The 19,094-nt window shown below is 33.8% G+C and overlaps 1 protein-coding gene and 1 pseudogene across 3 annotated transcripts in view; one reads left to right on the top strand and one right to left on the bottom strand.

Annotated features, from left to right (window-relative positions):
* Positions 1–19,094, bottom strand: part of Dcc (DCC netrin 1 receptor) — a 1,023,267-nt gene that overhangs the window by 400,240 nt on the left and 603,933 nt on the right. The window lies entirely within an intron of this gene.
* LOC106021509 lies at positions 5,348–7,075 on the top strand (annotated as a pseudogene).

Below are 19,094 nucleotides of genomic sequence, written 5' to 3'. Positions count from 1 at the left end.
CTTCAAGCACTGATTGTATTATCATTTTATTAGTTTACCTGCCTGCTCTTCTTATTTAGTTTGTGTGTACTCTGTGTGTGGTGTGTGGTGTGCATGTTCACGATCATGTTGATGTCAGAGGGCAAGCCCAGGTGTCTGTCCTACATATGCCCCCTTGTGTGGGACAATCTTTGCTTTTAACTTTGCATAACCCATGCCTCTAAAAATTTTTGCATATGCAAGCTTCTGAAAATGCTTGTGTCCCTACCTCCCATTCCCATAGGTGCCAGGATTATAGATACTGGATTTAGGCATCTGGCTTTCTGCAACGAAGCAAGTTTTTATTTTTTTTTTCATGAAACTATCTCCTTTGTCATTCTTAGTTTTGGATTCTAGGAATCACAGAATCAAGATCAGAATACATAATACTTGACTGTTTTAAACTTGGAATTTCAAAAACAATAAAAATTCATGTATATTGTGAAATACTATAAAAATTTTACCAAATTGAAAATCCAATTGTAAACATTAGTGGCTTCTTTCGTAGGAAATTAAATTTCATTTTAACTACTTTTCACAATATTCTTAAATAAGAATAATAATAATTAATATGTGTGTGATTCATAGGAGTAACCTGTATTAAAACTTAACAATCCTACTACAGGTATAAAATCAGTTTGTACAAAAAGAAATTATGGGCTACTAAGAATTCTACTGTTGGACCCTGCCATCAGGCTTCCTTTTTTATTATAGGATCTGACATATATAGACAAGCAACTATTTGCAGGTGTTATTTTGTGTGTGTGTGTGTGTGTGTGTGTGTGTGTGTGTGTGTGTGTGTATTTGGTGGTTTACGTTCATTTAGCAAGAAACAATCTTTATATCTTAGAATTTGGCAGGTATCGCCTACATAGAACATGCTACAATCCTAAACAATGCACCATATAACTTATACTGCTCATGTTTAAGGGAAACCCTTCACTTTTATCTCCATGAAATACCAGGACAGAAAGCACAACTTTAAGCTCATTCTTTGTATTCCATTTCATCATGAAATGCTTTAATACTCAAAACATCACCGGACATTGGTGAAAGAAAATTTTGAGAAAACATTTTATGTATTTTCTCATATTTTGTGGAATCTTTCTTCACCTTTTCATTCCAAGTCATTACATGATTGCATCTATCATGAGGATAATAAGTTAAATGCACACTGGTGAGAACACTTATAATACTATTGATTCTAATATCAAAAAATATGTATTTGCTTCTCAGAAACTTCTAAAATATTCTCAATGTGTGTTTATACTTGCTGCTCATATTTGCTTAGTATGTTTTCCTGTATTTACATTTAACTCATGTTCTCATGCGAAACATAAACAGACATATAAATCATCACTATATTACACTTGGTGAACAATCAACCACACACACACACACACACACACACACACACACTCATACACATTCTATAAGCAAACACATGCCTTTGAATGGTCTCATTTATGCTTATATGCCTTTAAGAAAAATGTAACCAAAAATGCCAATATCCTTTCTTATGTATGCATTTTAAGACCTATTCAAATGTCTGCATTGTGCACAGAAAAATAACTTCACCAAGCTACATGTCAGGTTGAAATTGCATTAGAAAGAGCTATTTTTTGCTCTTTTGATTTTGCTTTTAAAATAAACCTGAAAACCAAATGGAGCAGAAATGTAAGCTGTAAGCCTTAAAGAGAGAACGGTGAATAATTATTTATTACCTTATATTCTAAAGCACCAGCTCTTGAAAAACTGCTGACTTGATTGACTAAGTGGGGTCTGTAAAGTGTCTCAGAGTTATAGTCCTTTCCTTGCATTTTATGGATGAAAGAGTTAATAGTAAGTGAATTCCATCACATCACACAGCTCATAAATACCAGCGGCAACATTAAAAACTAAGCTATCTAAATTCCAATCAATGACCTTTCTCTGTTATCTAAGCACATTTAAAAATACAAAGTAAAGTACAAAGTACTTTAGTGTTCCCCACAATTACTTTGGTTTTTTGAACAAAGAAGTTGTTCACTTTTGTTTTTGTACATCTAAAACAACATACCATTATTTCTGCTCTCTGTAGTAAGAAAACATGAGAATGAATAGCATTTTCTCCAAAAATTCTTCACTTTTATATTTTAAGGTGTATCTCTGTACCAAATATATTATATCACAGAAATAACTGTCTACTATATTTCTTATCCCCAAAGTCAACAATTCTACATTAGTTTTTATTTATATATCATGCTAATATGCAAGATGTTTAGTACTCAGTAAGCCTATTGCTTAGTTTGTTGAGAGAAACCATAGCATGAGAAACAGCTTAACTATGTCTTGTTTACACCTTGACATTCAGAGATAGAAACTGACTTGAAGAAGGCATTAAGTGACATGAATATAGAATTAGTAAACAGGGTGGAGAGAATAGCAGAGGTGAAAAATTCTCATTTATTTTATACATAGTGCCAGTGGGAAATAAAAATAATAAATAAAAAAGAATAAAATACAAATAAATAAATACATATAAAATAATGCAATGAAAACATGGACTTAGAAGATCACCTATTCAAAATACAAATTTGATCTCTTGTGATACAACATATACTTTTTTTTAAAAAAGTCATAATGAAACCTTGTAAATTAGGTGGATCACTTCTAAATCCTTTATTGGCAAATAAAATCCTCATAGTTTTAGGCTTCTGATCCAAAGGATTTGATTTAGTTATAAATGATTGCTTCTCTTCTTTGAGTAAGCACAGTTGAAGATGACACAGCCAGGTAGACATGCTCTTGTTTGATTTGCTTCTGATCCTCTCTGAAACCTCTTTCGGGCTTCTCTCACCCCCTGTAACTTCAAATCTGTCTCTGTGACTGGATGGCCTTCCCACTTCATCCTGATCCATCTTAGGAATTACATGTTTGTAACTGACTTCAGGCTCATTCTTGATTTCATGTTTATTCCTCTGGATAGAATTAATAATTCTCTGGGCACTTCCTAAACAAGACCAGCATTTGCTACAGTGAATTATTGTCAAGTGTTGTTTCCTTATTCTCCCACTAGTTTTGGAGGAAGGCAATGCCTCTTTCAATATCTTAAAAAAACCTCAGCCAAATTATATAATGTTATAAAAGATTGGTGAATAATTACTACAATTAGTGTAGAACAATGTATTTAAAACTTTAGTTGATATTAAAGTTCATTATTGTAGATTTCAAAATGTAGTCTTCCTGCATCAATGTATTTTTTTAATTCAGAAGGTTTGTAGTCTATTCCAGTATAGAATTAAAATAATTTAATAAGTATTTGCAAAAGATTACTTTCAATACAGCAGTTTTTGGTAAAGTATATTAAATATTTGATGAAGTTTATCCTTCGTTACACTTTCTTGAACACTGTCTCCCCCATGTCTTTCCCTGCCACTTCTGAAGTAGCCACTTATGTCATATGTTAATCTAGGGGTCTATATATAAACATGCACATGCATAGACATTTCAATTAATGTAATACATTTAATTTAATATGAAAACATAAATTGCATTGATTTTCCTTCAAGTGACATGTTGCATTCTTTATAACTAAATGGAACTCCATTGCATCTATATAATGTATTTAATTTTTTGTTGATAGACACATAGATTGATTAAATAATATTGTGCACATTACTACACTAAATATGAATGGGTATGGTGGCTTAGGCTCCTGTGGGCAGATACATAGGACAGAGTAACAGGGCATATATTACTTCTATTTCTAATTTTGTGAGAAACCATCATATTTATTTCAATAGTACCTGTATCAGCTTAAAAATTTTCCAATAATCTGCAAGTATCCCTTTAACCAGCATCTGTTGATATATCTTTATTAATGCAAGGCAGTCTAATGGGGTCAGAAGAAATACTAATGTAGTATAGTTTCTATTTGCATTTCCTTGTCAGGTAAGAATATTGAGCATTTTTATGCGTCCTTCTGGGTCTGAAATTCATCTACTAAGAACAGTGAGTTCATTTTGAGTGATAATTTATTGACTGCACTCTCTGTGGGATTGTAGTTAACATTCTCATTTCTTTCTCCTCTTTTTTCTCATTTCTTTATGTATCCTAACTATTGGTCTCCTTTCACATACATACCTGGACAAGAATCTCTTCCATTCAGTAGTTTGTTTTCCAGGAAGAATGGTATTAATTTCATACAGTCATGTGTGTCAATGCTTGCTTGAGAATACTTTTCTGAAAATGCTTGCCTATGTCTTTTTTCTTTGAGCAATTTGAAAGTTTCAGATTTTATATTAAGGTCTTTAACCTATTTCTAGTAGACTTTTATTTTTTACAGAGTAAGTGATATAGATCTAGTTTCATTTTTTCTATATATGGGTACTCATCATTTGGCATATTATTTGTTGAAGGGAAATTGCTATTGTTTTCTATTAGAAAACTATCAATGATAAATATAGAGTCTTAAATAAGTTTTTTGTGTATTGATTCTAGAAATGTAACTGATGAAATTGATTGTAATAGGGATAAATACTAATGAACATAAAGTAATTTACAATTATTTGTAATAATAAAATTGTAGACCATCTAATAAAGCATAAAAAAACAAATTTTATGTTTTTTTGAATTTTAATGGCTACTATTAAGGGAGCGTATTCAATTTTTCCAAAGTACTGTACAAATGAAAACTATGGAAAATTGTTAAATAGATTATAATGAATGTTTTTAAGTTAATTAAAATGAATGTGACTACATAAATTATTCTCTATTATTGCCTAATACTCAGGAGGATTGTCTATTATCCATTTAAACAAATGTATAGTAGTATATGGTGTAGTGAAGCAATTTTCATTTAGGTTAGTTCTAGTTTTTCTCTATATTAATATAGTGCTCCTCTATCAAAAAGAGGATTTTGGTAATGTGCTTATGGCTTATGATATTTTAGAGACAATTTTCAACTTTGATCTTTCATTCTAACTACAAAGTGTAGTTTGTATAAACATTACCATATATCTCATAGAGTATTGACATGATTAATTATATCATTTTGATCAGATAATAGTTCAGATAGTGAAATTCAGATCCTTCAGACCATATCTAAAACCTTGACCTTTAACTTTAGCTCTTATCACTGTAAAAATATGGTAAAGGTGCTTACATTCTCTTTAGGGAAATAAGAAACAACAGTGTTCCTGGGGAGGGATATGAAGATTAAAGTCTATGAAAAATGAGAGAGTGCTTGGAAAATAGAAAGGGGGATGGACTTGCTGAGAAATGTTTAAGGAGAAGGACCACTTGCAGCAAAGGAAAGGGAAAAACTTGAGGCTATCAATTTCCAAGAATGATTAAAGGTGGCATCACAGCTCAAGCAAAGGGAAGAAGACACACGAGCTCAGAGAGACCATTTGAAGAACTTGTGCATCTGTTCTCTGGGTGAGAAGACAATGACAAATATTTGGGCATGATATAGCATAGAGGTTTAATTTGACTGGGATTTCTGTTCTCAGTATTAGGAACAAAAGCACACGAACAATGGTGATGAACTCAAGGAGAGCAGGTAGAAGCTTTGATCAGACCAGGGATAACTGGCACTTGAGCACAGCAGAGGTCTTAGATCCTTGCCATATTTTGAAGCTGTAGTCTGTGAGAATTTCAGTTAAACTAGAATTGTACTGAAAGTTGTGGGAGATAGGTAAACAGTTTGTCTTTCAGTTTGTTTGTTGGGCCTAAGCAATTGCAATGATACCTTTGTGAGAATAGAAAGAGAATCTTTCTGTAGATATATTATGACTGGGATGCTTTGGTGGGAAATGAAAAATGTTAACACAAATCTGTAAGTGTATGGTGCCTATTAGATATCTAAAAACAGGGTCATGGGAGTTAGCCTGGTGGGCAAAATATATGTTGGGGAAATGTATGGAGTAGATCAAAGACACCATCCCCCCACAAATCCATCCAAACATGAAAATGCACATCTATAACCTTGTGACTAGGAGGCAGTGGGAGGTAGGCAAATTCCAGGGTCTAGCAGTCAACCAGTCTAGCCAAATTGAGAGACTGTGATCAAAAAAATAAAGAAGTAGAAATAAATGAAGACACTGAGTGTTAACATCTTAACTCCATATGCGCATTTACAGACAAGTACTCCCACACAAACATGTACATAAACATTCATACACCACACACAGACAAAGAGACACTCAGACACATACACACATGAACACACAGACACAATATACAAAAACAGTATTATAAGTGAAACTTTCAGGAGAGTCTGGATAATGTCAAATGTATCAATATATAAGGTGCGTTTAAATAAGATACAGAAAGATAAAAATACAGATTTTTAAAAGAACTGAAGCAAAAATTAAAAAGTAGAAAACAGCAGTTTGTCGTCTTCGGACTTAGAGTGTGTGAGCGCCCAGGATGCCTCCGTGGAAGCCGAAGCCACTCTTCCTGGGTGGCCCCTCCCGCCAGCCGGGCCGCTCAGATGAGGGCTGCTTCGAGACATGTGCCTGCAGCTCAGCCTCCAGCAACAGCGGCACCATCTGCAGTTGGCTCTCCTGCTACTGCACCCAGGCAGCCAGGCCTGATGGCCCAGATGGCAACCACTGCAGTTGGTGTGGCTGTGGGCTCTGCAGTGGGTCACACCCTGGGTCACACCATCACTGCGGGCTTCAATGGAGGAGGCAGTGCCTAGCCTGCAAGGCCTGATGTCACTTAACAGGAGCCCCAGGGAACCCAGCTTCTGAACCAGCAGTCTCGAGGGCCATGCTCTCTTGCGATCAAACAGTTTCTGGAATGTGCCCAGAACCAGAGTGATGTCAAGCTCTGCGAGGGCTTCAATGAATTATTTTGACAGTGCAGAATTGCAAATGGTTTAATCTAATCAAGAAGTTCAAACTAAAGAAATTGAAATGGACTCTGCCTAATTTATAGTGCAAGTGTGGACCCTGAGTAAACAAACCTTATTTCTAATAGTTCCATTACTTCAGAATAGCCATGAAAGAGTCCTAACTATACAGTTATTCACTCAGCTTGTAGTTTTGGAGACCGGGCAAATGATGGCCTCCTTGAACCACCTGTTTTGTTTTTTGTGAGTTAATGAAAATAAAACTGTTTGATTCTGTGATAAAAAAGTAGAAAACAATCATACACTACTTATCAAGAAACAGAAAGAAGAGGTTGACTTGCAAATAACACTGGAAGAAAGTTGACTTTAAAATTATATTTTTTAAAATATAAAATACTAAAGAAGATTTATTTGGACATAAGTTAAAATTAAACAAATTGAGAAGGATAGATCACCCAAGGAAAAGTACCGAGGCAATGATGTCCCAAGGGGCTTGCCAATGAATAGATGGCCCTTCCAGTCATATAAATATCACTTACGAGGGACACAAGAGCATGTATGGAAAGAGCACTTGTAGATACAGTTAGCTTAGCATCCCAGGTCTGTCTCCTCAAATGTCATCTGTTTTCACAGCGTAAAGGGAAGCATTGGCATCATCAGGGATTGAGGATGATGTCGAGGACAGAGAAAGACGATACTGTGTAGTAGTGTGGTTCAGCGATCCTAATTCATTGATCAGAGTATGGAGACACGCTCAATTGACACACGTCATAGTAAAAAAGAAACCAACAACTGGACCTTGGACTGTTCTTTACTTATGCTTCACCTTCAGGGTTTCAAGCAATGCTGAGTGGTTAGGAGTGGAGTTACATTGGGTTACACCTTGCCAACCTACTTCCTTCATCACACTCTACTTGAAGCCTGTGCCTCCTGCAGGTTTCTATTTCTGTAATTCATGTTTCTCCTTGACTTAAGCCAAACAGGGAGTCTCTAGACCTAACTTCCCCAGGGAATGTACTCCTTTTAACTCCAGTATGTAAGATATCTTAAACGATTGAGTTCTCAGCTCCTTCAGCCCTCATGTGAACACTCAGGCATGTCATTATATTTTTAAAATTTCATGTGGGTTGCAGTGAAAAGTCAGACTCAGAGCCACAGGGTGTTTTCTTAAAGACTCCCCATTTCCTTCTCAACTGCTAGTCTGACTTGAACTGCAGGGTTTTTCTTTTTTTTTTTTCATTTTATTATTAACTCACTTCCCTTGCAGTCATTTTCACTGCTCAAAATTTGGCACAGGAAAGAATCCCAGTCTGTTACCCAAAGACTGCTCCCTGAATCTCTCACACCACTCAGTGGAAATAAGACATTTCTCTTCAGCGGTTGTCATGGGTGACTTTTCCTGATTCATTGATTCAAAGAAATGCAAACATACTAAATGTAATCAATTGACATTTCCACCAGCATATCTGATCATGGGGAGTGACTCTTAAGATTCCAAAGATAACTCCAAAGATTTCTAAACATCTAAAAAACAATTTACTACAAGACACTGTGGCTATAAATTCAGCTTCTCTTTAAAATGCATGCCATAAATATAAAATGTTTGTCAAAACACAATTATGCCATGTATCATGAGAAATAGGGTTGATCAATAAACTCCTGTATCATCTCCAAAGAATTGACAACTGGGAAACCAAATGGGAAATATATAGTGTATACTCCAAATACATATGTATATTATATATTATTTGAAGTAACTATTTGCCAGAAAATTATCTTTATTCCAACTGAAAGGGCTCTTATTAGGTGTTTTCTATTCATCCTCCTAAATTTCAACTCATATGTAGAAATCAGAAGCAAAATTCATTGTCTGTGTCTCTCTGACCCAGTCTTTTTCTCCTTTCTTCCCTCCCTCCTTACCTCTTCACATTCTCTCACCATTCACCAGACATTATTCCCCACCCCCTCTTTGTAGACCTTAAATCCTTGCAGTATAACTCAAAGATGAAAATGTGTTTTACATCACTTCTCTGTCATGAAATTTTCTTTTGAACCTAAATGACAGGGAAACAGCTAGCTGACCTCCAGAGCATAATACAAATATTACAAACTGACACGTGGCTTGTGTGGTTATTGCATTCTTAAGTCTGTAGTGTGTTAAATCAAAAACATGAAATTATCTATGTGTTTGGAGAAGGCTTATCATAAAATCAAAGTTAACTAAAAATATCTGTATGTACTTTAAAAGAAACACATCAACAACATCTTGATTTTAATTACAATAGATGAAAATGTATTTGTTCTGATGCATATGTCAAAAAATTTAAAAATGATTTCTATAAAAGTAAGTTGAATCTATTTTAACCTATTTCAGATTTCAAATAATTTAAAAATAACTTTAGTATTATATCTTCAGCATGAAACTTTGTTAAGAACAGACTTTACATGCATCTATCATGAAAATCTTTTACCACTTATTATTCTATCAATGTTCACTTTTCTCAATTCAAGCTTTTTGTTATTAAATTGTAAAAGGTACTACATATTTATAGTCTGTTGTTATAGCTTATTTTCAAGAATGATTTTTCAAGGTCATTTTTAGTTCATTCCATCTTCCACTTTGATAATGGGAGAGAATTAGATTCTCATCTCTCTAACTCCCAATATTTTTAATAAATAACTTTGCAAAATATGTTTCAAACTAAACACATATAGGTTTTAGTGAGAAAACAGACAAGGACAAATATTGAATGTAAAATCCAACAAGATCATATTGTGTCTATCCTAGAACTAATTTATCAAAATGCTAGATAATCACATATCATAAAATGATTTCAAAGGGTATCCATGGTTTAATTTGTGACCTATGTAGCCAGTTTCCTGCATGGATGTTACTGTTCTAAAAGAAGATAGAATTTCACCATTCACTTTATTATATTTTTGATAATGCATTTCAGAAATAGTGCTTTTGGCAGTCCCTAAAGACATGATGGGACATAACTAACACCATTCTCTATAGTATAGTATAGTATTCAACACAACATGAAACCTAAAATTTCCAATGAGAATACATTTCCTTTGAGTGAGAATATGATATGTAATGGCATAAGAATCCATAGTTATGTTTCTATTTTAAATATTTATAGATATCATATTATAAGCTCAAGAATTGCAGTACATATCAAGGACGGTATCAGTCCTAACTTTCAGACAAAATATTTATAGGGAAATTAAATCAAGACAGCTTTCTCTTTGTACCAAATAAAAGCTATTTATGTACCTCCAGACTTAAAATAGCCTAATTTGAGGTTATCACATAAGGATTGTAAATTTCAGAAACTACCTAATAAGATTGATAATACCAAATGGATATTGTTTCTTTTAAAGTTCTTTAATATTATACATATACAATTTTATGTATCTGGAAAATCATTTATGTGATTATTTTTTCTCTATAAGAGATAAGCATGGATATATTAGGCCATTGTTTTCTGCTATAGGGTCATCTTATTGGCTTGAGAAATATGTAGTTGATACATTTAAGATTTATCTTAATAAAAGCAATGTAAATCCTAAAATTGAAAACACAAAACAAAAACATTGTACTACTGTTAATGGTTCCCGAGGCTCAATCTGATCTGGGTAAAAGCAATTCCAATTACCCTCATAGCATTGTTTGTCTGAGTGGAACTCACTGGTGTATCCAACATGAGCAATGTGTATTATATGAAGCTATTAACTTGGACATGCAGCATATTTTAGGCTACCTGGGCCTTCTTAAGCTTATCTATGTGCTCTGGCATTAGTATGAAAATGCCCTTTACTGTTCCTTAATATTTCTTTATCAGTGTTGCTGTGTAATCACTTTCCAAGCTTTCCTATCACTTTTCCCGATGCTTAAGAACCTTCCTCTCCAATCTAAGAGTGCCTTACTAACCTGAATTGGTATTTGCCTACTTGAAAATATTGTTATACTCTGATGGGCTTCTCACTGATAATGACTTGAGTTATAAGTCAAAGCTGTACACAAGCATTGCTGATGTCAGTATGTCATACAAATCACAAACTCTCAAGAAAGAACACATAAAATCAGTAAGAGAAGAGACAAAAGAAAATCTGAAAAAGAGTATTCAGTAATAATGACTGAAAAGTAATGTCTACAAAACCAATATATCTAGATGTTCCTGAGCAATAGCATGTAGTCCTTTCTAATGGACCTGAAAACCTACTCATCTCTGACTCATTAGCATGTGGACTTGCAGATACTACTTGAACTTCTTAGCACAGGACTTCATCTTTTGGATGTTGCTCCTTCCACTTCCTAGCCTCAACATCCTAGCTTCAAGCATCCACATTTTTCATTTGATGAATTGCAACAATATTTTCAGTGTCACTGGGAAATACTTAAATTGATGGATTTTAGATTGCATCACATTTGTGTAAGAATGCTGCTGTGGAATTTAACAGGTGATATATTTAGTGGAGTATGTGATAAAAATATACAAGAGAATATTGTGAATGTAAAGAATAATTGATCATACATCATGCATGGTGCCCAGTGGTCATACCCTATGATAAGTGAATCATATACTACAAGTATTTCTAATTTAGACTACATCATGAATCTTTTTTCTTAATGAGAATATCATGTCTAATACTAAAATACAGACAGCTGACTAATAATCCAACAGACATTACTCACAAAAGGCAATATGAAACACCTATAGACTCCATGGGATTATAATTGAAGTACAAAAGAACAATACACCAAAATGTTAATTTATTTCTCCCCTGTTATCCTTTGGTCTTTTCTGAATTTATGTAGCTCATAAGTGAAATATTTCTCACTTCCAAAACATGATGTTTCAGCTAAAAGGAAAGATAAGGCCTTTGAAATGAAAAAAGGCTGGAGACTCAAAGGAGTCTGGAAAATTGAACAAAACCAAATATTGAGTAGAGGTCTTCCCATGGGCTGACCCCTAGGCAAACATTCTCCATTATGTTTGGAAGGGCAAAGAGCTAGAGGGTGATTGGGTTGTCTTAGATCTTTGTATTTCTGTGCTGATGATCCTAGATGGGGAGGGTGTTGGGGAGACACACGACACGACAGTTATAGAAGCTAAAGAGGTCATTAGGGTATCAAGAAAAAAATAATGCTTATACAAACCATGGGTAGTAGTTAGTTGTACTGGAATAAAATGCTAAAGAGATAACTATATCCCAGTTTCCTATACTTGATCATAAAAAAGTATATATAATACAGATTGATAGAATCATTTATATGTTTGAATTCCTATAACGTGTAAACATTTAAGTCTATGAACGCTCCTAAATATAGCTTTGCTGTATCTGTGGTATCCTTACTACCTTTAAATTTGAATATGTATAATTCTAATATGAATATCTTCTTGAATCTAGTCTTTAGTGCATAGAGGGAATTTTAATTCCCAGCTAAGTTAGATTTTAATAGTTTATGACTGCATTTTATCATTAGAATGTACACTGCTTTTTGCTTTATTTTGCTGGATTCTTTAAAGTTATATTAAACATCAAATATTCTGTAAACATGGAATATGAAAACTAACCCACTTTTTCTTCAGGTTTTGATTCTTTATACATAGTCTTAGTCACCAAGACAACTCTATCATCTTAGAATGTTAAGTTGCCTCACTATTTCACCATTATATCTATTTTGGCTCAAGCTAATACTTTTTGCTTGTTTGTTTTGAATCTGGAATCTTGTCTTTTTATAAGCCATAGTGTGAGAAATATTTATTTATTTGAAGTCTGAAAAAGCATCATATGCAATCTGTATGTTGAATAACTGTACCTATGACAACAATATAGGGCATCCTTTACTGGTAGTCCTATCCTTATACAGAATCATCGTAAGAATAATCCAGCAAGAGACTCAGATAGCATTTTTTCTTCTGTGTTGATTACTTTTCTTCTTCCTGTTTACTCCTTTAAGCGTTATATTTTGTAACAAATAATCTATCTTCTACACAAAAAACAGTATCTAATTTGATGGGATTTAACCATTTTACCTTATTAAATGCTGACTTCTAGAACTCTGATCTACATAACTTATACTATTTTTGCCCTGTTTACCTTTGTCACCCAAAGATCAAGTCATTACTCTGCAGATCAGTTTCAAAGAATTCCCTACATTCTTGAAATTGTAAGAAATGTGAGGCAGGATTCAGAGCACTGATGACAATTCAGATTCCTGCACATTATGCTTTCATCTCTCCTTGGTGAGGTAGATGACCTTTGTGACATTCTGTCAGCTTGGCATCCTTATTTGTAAATATTCAATATTAGTGGATAACTCTCTCATAGCCTGGGTGTAGCAGGTGACAGATTATCACCACTTTATCACAGTGGTCACCATGTAATAGGCTTGCCATGTTATGATCAGTATTTCTGTCATTATCAGTGATTATTTTATTATTTATACTGCCCTGGGAGCTGACATCCCAGGCTGCAGTCATGGTTATACTTAAGAATGTATATGTATAAACACATATGTATGCACAAAATTGGCAAAAAAATTAGGCCATGAATATGAATGAGAATGTGAGCAGCATATGGAAAGGTTTGGAAGAAAGGGAAGGGAGAGATGTTTCAATTAAATCATAATCTCAAAAAGATTAAGAGATCTTATATTAATATCTTAATTATAATCCTGAGGGTCTTAGACAAATAATTATAAACAACACCCAAACACATAAAATGGAAAGAGATAATCAAGATCAGCAATGTAACTAATTAAATAGAAATGAAAACTATGACAAATAGAACAACAAAGTTGGTTATTTGAAAATATTAATAATTTTGACAAAGCTTTAGCAACATTAACCCAAAACAACTGAAGACTCAGTAAAATCAGAGAAGAAAAAATTGTGAGAGACCCTGAAGACATTCAGAGAAAAATGAAGAAATACTTTGAAAAAATCTACATTTCACTAAGGAGACTACCAAGAATGAAATGTATGTATATATATATATATATGTATGTATATATAATATTTATATATTACTACCAAATATGTAAATTTCTACCAAAATTAAAGTGAATAATTCAAAAATGTCCACACTATTGAAAAAAGCAATAACAATTATATAAAATAAGAAAGGCTCAGGGCCAAATGAATATAATGCCAGATTCTATCAGTTCTTCAAAGAAGAATCAATACCAATACTCCTCAAATTATCCTGTAAAATAGAAGTGAGAAGAGCACCTCCAAATTTTTTTTCAACAAAGCCAGTATTACCTTGATACCAAACTAGAGATTCAGAAAAAAAAAGAAAAGAAAATTATAGGTTCATCTCTTTGACTCATAGACTAAAAGATTCTCAAGAGAACATTGCACTAAGGAAGACATTGCTTCTTGTAATGAAATGAAAAAATTGATGGAGATATTTTTTTCTCTGAAACTTAGCATTAAAATGATAGCTTAGATGACTGTATTCTTAGAAGGGAAAGACATAGAGAAGAATAAAGAAAGTACATCTTATACTCTAAAAATAACAGCAAATGGCAGGGTGAGGTAGGTAAAGGGAAGAAAAAACACAATAGCATGCTTTTTAAAATAGATACAGTAACCATATCTACTGTATTCTATGCTGATTCAAAAATAATACAAATAAAATGTTGCATAATGTGTTATGACATGCCTGTTTTCTAAAGTATGCTAAATGAGTGTACATTAAAATGAAAATAAATATCAATATCACATTCATTTTCATAATAATTTGAAGAAAATCATTCATAGAATCATAAGACAGCAGGAGTATTTTGGATTTAAAAAGTCATGCATATTACTCACATAACACACAGATCCAGTGTCTAGTTACCCTGACAAAGCTGTTCTCCAGCCTGAGCTGGAATATGTCATTTACTGAGGGAGATTCTCTCTAATGTGAAATAATCCAGCCACAGAAATCTATAAGCATGTTAAACATGAGTTTGTCTTCCTCCCATACTTTGTCTTAATTTATCTTACAAAATAAATAAACATTTTACTCCATATATGATAGTTTAGCCTTAACTGCTACATGTAAGTTCTTCACATGTATCACAAAGCACTCTGGCCTGATATTCTAGTCTCTAACCTTCAGTTATTTTATTATGGCTTTACTTTCTATCCACTCACATGGAAACATGTTCTGTATATGGAGGTAAGATAGAATAAAACTTTACAAAGGAGTCATGCAGCATAACTTTGCTATGAAGTAGTCATGTTATAGTGAGGACTGTAATATATCTAGGTGCAGCCCACGGTGTACCATTCCTGACTTTTACATATGTACTAAACAGAAAGGAACCATATTAAGAATACTCAGGTATGTACTCTTTTTTTGTTGATATATGCCCATTCCTTTCTTTTCACTTACATTCCTGTGTCATAAGAAAGCTATACCCTATTTTCCCACTATCCCCAATCTTCTCAACAGGATTACAGAAGAGTTTGCTGTTGTTCTATAATTTCTATAGAATCACCTGTTTATCTAGGTCATTAATATTAGTAACTAGACTGTGTTGTAATTGGAATCTCTGCTAAAACTCTGATCACTCTCAGCAAACACTCAATCGTTTGTCTTCCTAAATTCATTAACAAATGTGCATATTATAAAGGTAAGTTCATTATTAATCTTTTGTTTCTAAAGTCAAGACAATTTAAAGAATCACATTTTCTGGAATATAAGTTTAATGATTTTATAGATTGCTTCTATAAATAATATGTATTTTTTTAAATTTTGTTTATTGTTTATACAGTATTCTGTCTGCACATATGCTTGCAGGCCAGATAAGGGCACCAGATCTCATTGCAGATGCCTGTGAGTCATCATGCGGGTGCTGGGAATTGAACTCAGGACTTCTGGTAGAGCAGCCAGTGCTCTTAACCTCTGAGCTATCTTTCCAGACCATAAACGAAATATTTTAGAGTGGGAAAATCTACATAGGGCTGTTTAACTCCTCCTTTGACTATGCTGCATAAAGGCATGAGCTTTATGTATGAAGAGTGGCTTATTAACATCCCGAGCTGAAGAAAATCGTTAGTGCCACTAATTATGTATAAAAGATTAACGAAGTTTAAGTCTGTTAAGGTTCAAAAACTCCAGTCTCTTTACTCACTGCTCATACAATTTTAACGTTTATTAATACATACATTGTTAATAAATAAAGAAAGAAGAAATGCCTACTTGTCTTTTGATGAGCGCTGGCTTGAGAGAGTTTGCCCTTGGTGAAAACACATGAGAGGTATTCATATGTGCTTGCAAATACTAACCTTACAGTTTGTGGTCCCAGGATGAATTTGTAGAATTTTATAATGGGCATGTACTTTAGAGTTTGAAATGGTAAAATAAAGTATGGGATAGCAAAACACCCTTAATAAGATTGTCTCCACAGAAAGGAAAATAGACATTTATCCCCATTAACAAAAACTTTCTTCTTCTCTTTTATGTACTTCTTACTCCACACTTAATTTAACTTCTGTGAGACATTTTTAAGAGAAAATATAGCCTATATCCCCTTTCAAAAGTGAAACACGAAGTTGAGACAAAGGTGACCAACTTTACTCTTAGTTTTATTTAGAATCTGTTGTCTCTATAGGAACATGGTTATCAAAAATTCGTTTGCTTCCCTATCATGTTACATTTCTCTATTATTTGTAGTAGTCAAAATATCCTTTGAAATTAATTTATCTCAATAGCTATTCTATAACATATAATAGATATTTGTGTGTGTATTATAACTAATTCATTATTTGTACATATTTTAAATGAATTTAAGGAATAACAGAGAGCAGTTCTGGTAACTTGATTACAAAATAGCATCTGTGATATTTGCAACAATATTGCAAGGGTTGAGCCATCCATGCACTCTCCTTATGAACAGACCATACAGCAGATCTACACTAGGCTCAAATCTACAGAGAGAAGTTACTATTTTAAAACTCAGTAAGGTTATATTATTACTAGAACCAAAGCATACACTTTATAGCTTGCAGTATCAGAAATAAATCATTAAATTCACTCAGCTGCAAAATGCCAAAGGACAGTGTAAATGGTTTACTTAGCCCCAGGGGCCAGAGCTGTAACTTTGATGACATATTGTCAAATCATAGAAAGCGTCAGCAGAATTTTAGGGAAAAATTTATTTTAAAAATGTGACTTGGTAGTAAATATTATAAAACCACATAGAATCAGTCCTCTCAGTCTACAGGTTACACATAATTAGATTAAGTCAAACACAGAAACACTTCAAGTGGAAAAATAATTTAACATGTACAGATGGCTCCTCTTGTAATTACCTAAACACTGTGTAATTATTTGCACAGTGTTTATACTGTGTTACTTATCATAAGTGTTGCAGTGGTTCTTTCATATATATGGAAGAATGGGAATAGGTCATATGTAAATTCTATGCAGTTTTACATAAGGACTTTAAACATTGATGCATTTTATTACCTATGGGGTCAATGGTAGCCTGGAACAAATAAATCTTTCTAGGTGCAATGAATGGATGGCAGTATTCTTAGTAAAACCTTGTAAACAAACAAACAAGCAAAAAATGCTAGGCAGTGGTGGCCCATGTCTTTAATCCCAGCACTTGGGAGGTAGAAGCAGACAGATTTATGTGAGTTCAAGGGCAGCCTACTCTACACAGTTAATGCCAGGACAGGCTCCAAAGGTACACAGAGAAACCCTGTCTCAAACTAACTAACTAACTAACTAACTAACTAACTAACTAACTAAATAAATAAATAAATAAATAGATTAATTAATTAACAATAAAACTTGCAACAATGATTTCCTGAATGATATTGTGTTAGCTTATGAATACCTTATTTTAACACTCATAAATAGTACTCTAATGTTTTGTAGTTATTGATACAAAACAAGAAGTCAAAACACAAGAAATTTAATTGGACACTTGAAGTATGTGGGTTGTGCATTGAAGCTGTGACAAATGTTCAAAGCAACTGAACTCATGATACTGGTGACTCTGTATGTTTAACACCTTCTATATCTGCTTGCTGTGAACCTTAAGAGTAATGTCACCAAACATGAATTCTGGAAGAGCTGCAACACTGGTATTTCTCAACTCTAATAGAAAGATTATTTGGTAAACTTTTCTATTGTTTTTCATCTTCACAAGGTTCAATTGAACTTCAAATATTAACTGACCAGAAAAGAATCCTTAATTACAACTCCTTACAACTCTGTGCCATTTTAATAGCTTTAATGAATTGGTATGCCCTCCTGTGGGGACACCAGACCTTGAGCAGAGACCCACTTCCCCTTCTGCCTGGGAGTAGGCAGCTGTAAGACAATGTTTTACTAAAAACATGTTTACTAAAAACAATACAGTGCCCGGGGCAATAAGTTCCTGGAAAAGGCCTGCCCACGGAAACCGCCCTGACCTCGACCTTGTCCAAAGACTAACCGCCTCTTCTGACATGCCCAGATCAGTTTTTGGTGTTATAGCAGAACCAGCCAGGGCAGAGGAGAGAGCAGAAGCTTCTCTGGAGGGAGCCTTTCTTAAGAAGTTTTCTTGAACCTTTTTGGGGCCTGCTTAAAGCTTTCTTTACATCGTTGAACGAGTCTCTGTGTTGTCAATCCCCGACACCCTCCGCATGTTCTCGGACACAGGCCGCGCAGCAGATGCCACACCCTCCATAGAGACAGCTGGTTCTACTACCAGGTCCAAAAAATAATCAATGCTTTAATGGCATATAATGATATTTTTAACCCATGAAATATAAAACAATTTTCAAATGAATTTAGAGTTTTCTTTTTTCTAAAGGTTTTCATTTTCTGGTTATTTAGGTATTCCTAAAGGTTCTCATTTTCTGATTATTTAGATATTCATATCTGCTGCTAGTGAAAACTTGCTAAGATTTAATGAATGTTTATTGTATTATTGTCACCATTCTAGGTACTTTGTAATTATTGACACTTTGGATTTTCAACCATCTAGAGAGAGTAATGGCATTATTTTCCCAAACTTAGTGATAAGGGAAAAGAACCAGAGAGAAATAATATCATCCTCAAGTATACACAATGAGTAAGTGGCACGCATAGGACCAAGCCTAGATATGGGGAGTTTAGGCTCTGTATTATTACAGCCATGGACAATACACAAGAGCGATTTTGGGTTACATTTTCATAAAAATTTCCCGGGAATTTCTAGTCATGCATAAACATTCCTGCTTAGCTGTAA

The sequence above is a fragment of the Mesocricetus auratus genome, unplaced genomic scaffold, assembly GCF_017639785.1.
Source record: "Mesocricetus auratus isolate SY011 unplaced genomic scaffold, BCM_Maur_2.0 Super-Scaffold_6730, whole genome shotgun sequence".
Classification (NCBI taxonomy): domain Eukaryota; kingdom Metazoa; phylum Chordata; class Mammalia; order Rodentia; family Cricetidae; genus Mesocricetus; species Mesocricetus auratus.
Note: the sequence above shows the minus strand (reverse complement) of the source record. Positions and strands in the feature narration are given on the sequence as shown.